Here is a 5,764-nt window from a genome sequence, read left to right on the forward strand (position 1 = left end):
CATATTTCTTTTTTAGCTGTAAGAATAAAGATGATTCATTTATTACTTATTTTCATTCCGGTAGAAATAGACGACATTAAAATAGGCATCTAGAATCGTAAGAATATTGACCATTTCTGGTAATAATATTTTACTTGTCATTCATTTTTCTGTGATTATTATGCACAAGAAAGGACATAGTTGAAAATGCTCTACTTTCGCAGCTACAGTTGATTTATGATTTATTTTTCTATACTTAGTACGCACTAGGGAAGGAGAAAACATGTTCGAAAATGTGCTATTACTGTATAAATAAATGATTTATTTCTACGTTTATTTGTGCATTGAAAAAGATGTACAGAATCGAAAACGCTCTGTTACTGCAGAATCAAATGAAAAATCGATGAAATATCATTTATTTCCCTGGTTGGTATTTATTGGAGAAGATCAATATAGTATGATTGAAAGCACTCTACTACTGCAGAAATACCCAATTGAATCATTATTTCATACGATTATTATGGATTGAAAAAGATGAATATGACTAAAAATATTTTACACTGTAGAATTGTACTGTATAATTTATCAACTATTTTTGTATGATTATTATACATTGAGAAGGATGAATATGACCGAAGATGCTCTACTGTAGAAATTGTTGATTTATCATTTACTTTCTATACTTACTAGCTATACGTGTGCTACTCGTCCTACCAACCAATAATTTATCTCCCTAAATTAATTATCTAGCTTAATTTATTCAGTCTAGCTAATGCTAAAGTTCGCATTATTGCCAAATCTATTCTATTGGACTAGTTTGGCATAGTAGAGAAAGATTATACTATAGTAATGGATTGAGAGAGATCAGCATAACCGAAAATTTTTTACTGCTGTAGAAAATGATAATGTATCGTTTACTTTCTGTACCTCACTTATTATACATTTGAAATGGATGAATATGACTCAAAATGCTGTAAAATTACAGAATAAGATAATTTATAGTTTATTTTTCATACTTGTTGGGCATTGATAAGACAAACATGATCGAAAATACTGTACTTGAGCTAAAGTAAATGATTTATCATTTATTACACTGGCTCATATATGTATTTGAAAAAGATAAAAATGATCGGAAATGCTCTACTAGAATAGAAATAAATGATTTATCGTTTATTTTTTTTAGCTCATTATGCATTGGAAGAAGATAAACATAATCGAAAATGCTGCACTAATGTAGAAATACAGTAAAATGTACTACATCGTTTATTTCCTATACATATGATGCAAAGAAAAAGATAAATATAATCGAAAATGCACCAATAAAAGTAAGTATAACACTTATTGATTTTTTCCTAAATACTAACTACCAGAATTGGTCTAGGTATTGCAATTATAGTGCGTGAAATAATTTTAGTTTAAAGCAATTCATGATATATTTCCTATGTTTATTATGCTTAGGTAAAATCGAATATGACGAAAAATTCGTTTCCAGGAATGAATTATCGTTTCCTGCCTGAATACTTACTACCAGATTTAGTTTCGTTACGGTGATGAGTGTTAGAAATGATATTATTTTACAGTTCTATAAAATTGGCTCTAAGCCAAAAGCATAGAATGACTGCATGTTGTTATTATTCTTATTTGTTGATCTTTGAACATTCATGACACCTTAATTTAGTTTTAGTTACTTTGGCATTACCCTGACTATCGCGATAATAAAAATGAAACACAACCAAGACTGCTAATATTGAAGGGCTCATTTCTTAAGCTAGTAAATAGCTCTTTTACTCCTATTCAATTTTCAACTTCAATATGGATCGCAAAGCCAGATAAATAGATAATGCAATTCGCAACAAATGGAGCAATTTCTTATCATACAAAGTAAAATAATTGACAAAAATGTAACATTGTTTCCTCGATAGCAAGCTCAAATTTCATCTAGAATTGATATTGAATCCATCGATCTTCAATTTAATATCATTCATTTTACAATTTAGACTTGCAACGAATAGTTTGCCCTTCAATAAAATGATTACTACCTTGTATCACTATTTATGGCAATGGCTTAATGTCGATTTTACCATTAAGGAAGTCAAAAATGTCATTTGATGACTTGATTGCTATTAATTTTATCGTTATTATGAAATTTAAACTGGCGCTGATCTTATTTTTGATTTAGTATAGAGTACAGATCGAAATTTTGTTCTTGTTATTTTATGAATGATGTCATTACTTCTGTATGCAGTTCTAAGATCAACGATTTCATATTTATATTGATAGAGAAGGGGCAAATCAGATATTAAAAATAATGATGACGTCTTTTCAGAGGGCGTCAATATTATCATACCCAAATCGATACACAATATTCTGGCACAAATAGACTGATTATTATCCGATAAGAATATCTCAGGTACGTACAGGACATTAGGTCTAATAATAGCATTAAAAAATAGCATTCTTGACGATTACTGTGAATGTAATGGCTTTTACTACTGCTATGAAATCTAGCTATCAATGATGTAGGCATTAGGCATGTATAGGACATTGGTTCTACTGCTAATGGCGTAAAGAAATAACATTCTCAAGAATTACTATGTAGCAACTTTTATTGCTGCTATGGAATCGAACTAAAATATCTCAGGTATGTATACAATATCAGTTCTACTACTAAGGACGTGAAGAAATAGCATTCTCGATAAGTAATGCAACTATCGTAGCTTTTATTGCTGCTATGAAATTTAATGATGACATATTATTTGGTCTTCTTTTTGACATGATATTTAATTTTGCTAATGATGATTAATTTAATTCTTTGCTTAATCAATCTCGTGGGATAACGATTTCATTTGTGGTATGTGAGAAATAGATGCAATCAGATGAGAAAATATATATACTAATGTCCTGTGGATGGAAATATGACAATTAATACTGGTATGTGGTCATGCTTGTGGATTAATCAATCATCAACGAGTAAATTAATATTACCATTGATTAAACTACTTGTAGTTGGATAGAAGATACGGAGTAAAATTAAGAGAAAGATAGCAGATATTTGAATAATATACAATAGATGAACACTGATGCAAAATTACATCGTAAAGTAAATAAATGTAGAATTAATCCTAGTCTGTACATAACCTATTTCCTTTATGTTGATTCCAATAAGGGCTGAATAAATAAAACGGATGTAAGCTTATTCTATAATCATCCCATGTGAAGTAAATAATGGTGAACTATTTAAGTAGAGTTTAGCTATAAAAATTTGATGTTACTATCAACAGAATAATCCCAATAGAGCATAAATGAAAGAATATCAGAGTATAATAGCATATCCCAAGCAATTATAAATGCCAAATTGCATGATATTGAGTACGACTAAATTTGCTGAATAGCCTAGTAAAGGAAATTTTGAATATTAAGTGTAATACTGAATTCGAATTCGATTAAAGGCTAAAATTACTAATGTTATCCAATAGTCTAGAAATATATTTTGAAGATAGATCTGTCAATGCTGATACATCATATGCTAAATTATATAGTAAAATGCAGTACTTGCAATTTATCCAATAATTCAATAAAAATGTGTTTGAAAAGGATCTCAATATTGCATTTATTTTTGATGAAGATTGTAGGAAGTAGATCCCCAATCTGCGAAATAGCCAGTCTGGTAAAAATTTGCTTTAAAATAGATATAAACGTTAAATACTGGATTTATTGCTGAAATAGATTCCATGGATATTCCTTAATTAACTCAATGATCCAATGGAACTGTATTTCAAAATAGACATCAATGCTGCATTCCAAACTCGAGTACGGTATACAGAAGTAGATCACTAGATCGACCAAACCGTCTACTAAAGTATATTTTGAAAATAGACATTAATGCTAAATTGTGTAACAAGAGAAATATAATCTACATCAGCCTAACACATTAAACTATTCTATGCAGATTGACGAATCCAATGAAACTGTATTTTAAAGTAGACATCAATGTTGCATTCTATGCTAGAGTACGGTATATAGAAGTAAGTCAATTAATTCGCCAAACCGCCCACTGAAGTATATTTTGAAAATAGACATTAATACTACATTCTATAAAAAGAAAAACATAAACTATATTAACCTGGCAGATTATGCTATTCTATTGAGATTGACTAATATCAAAGCTATGCAACTATTATTTATTTATAAATATCATTGTGGATGAAGATCATTAAATAGTATCGATGTAAATATCATTTCTTAAATTTGAAAATATCCGATCTAGAAAGTAAAATTGATTTATACTTGATATTGCAAGCAAATGATATGATGTTATTTATATTACAAGCAAATTTAAGTCGTCAAGGTTATTTGAAGGCGTTCAGAGTATCAACTTAGTGAGAAAATAGGAACCGTTTAAAATGATTAGAAGGATAGAATTAATATTGCAAATAATATTGTAAAGATGGATTATAGAGCTTTGAATATTGCTTTTCTATTCTAAAGCAATCCAGCTAGAATTGATGGTGCTGCCTGCCATATTGGTAGCTTAAGAATAACTTAAACCTTCTTAGGGAAGTATTCATGGTCATAGCAAAAAGAAATGGTGAATTATCTGCGCCTAAGAAACTGATCTTCTTTCCTCATTAGCAGAATTCTACTGGAAATAGCTTGCAATTAATTTACTCTCTTATTCAAATCTTTGAAAGCATTTGAAAGTGTTGCGGCGTAGAAACAACTACAGCCGTTTGAACTAATGCAATTTTCTGATTAGTAATAAATATTTCTGGCATTAGCATACTATCTAGATTGAGAAAAATAGATCTTCTTGACTTCCTGATAAGATACTACTAAAAATAGCTAGCCATAGCTTAACTCTGATATCCAAGCCTTGGAATGAGTTGAAAGAAAAACATATCTACCGCGGCTATTTTAAAACTGTCTAATTTTCAAAACAGGTATGAAAGTTATGCAATAAAGCGGTAGGAGTAAAATAATTAAAGATGAACACTCGGAACCATCAATAGCTGATATGTCAACTTGAGAAATGCTGAGGAATATCGCTGCTCAAAATATGATCATTATATTCTATCATTCTTGCCCTTTTGACTTTTAATTATAGCAGTATGAGCTAATTAGATCATAAGCTATTATTATCACCTAATAATAAAAGATAGCACTGGCTTAAAATTAAAGTGATCGCTTATTATATCGACGGTTGACCACCTGCATATTCGAGATTTCAGCCTGATTAACAAGCAATAGGCTAAATAGTTCTAGTAAATTTTGTAGAAGACGAAATTCATTTTAATCTAGGGATGTATTAGTCAAGGGATCGATAGGACAAAACTCATTACAAAACTAAATGATAGCTACTCTTTTATGGAAAGTAACTCGAGATCTTTAGTTCGATTGGGAAGTAATTGGTTGGATAGTAGTAGTAACTCAGTAGGAGAAATCAATTATTTGAAATCTATCTTTGCAACGTGTAGGTGAGAAGAGCAATAAGACAGGATTCATTTGTTGGCTAAACGATAGCTATTCCCCTTGAATATAAAGTGATTGGAGATATTCAACCCGATTAAGAAGTAATGGATGAAATAGTTCTTATGACCCTGCAGAAAAGTGGATTTGTTATTGCAATCAATAAGCGAAAGAGACCAATAAGTATATTGGATAGCTAAACGGTAGCTACTACTTGATAGGAAATGAGGATAAAAATTCGCAGTCTGAATCTAATCATGAAATTGCCAATGCACACTCTATTGAATTGGAAGATTATTACGGTAATTTCTATCAGCAT

The sequence above is a fragment of the Trichoplax adhaerens genome, genomic scaffold (assembly GCF_000150275.1).
Source record: "Trichoplax adhaerens TRIADscaffold_21 genomic scaffold, whole genome shotgun sequence".
Classification (NCBI taxonomy): domain Eukaryota; kingdom Metazoa; phylum Placozoa; class Uniplacotomia; order Trichoplacea; family Trichoplacidae; genus Trichoplax; species Trichoplax adhaerens.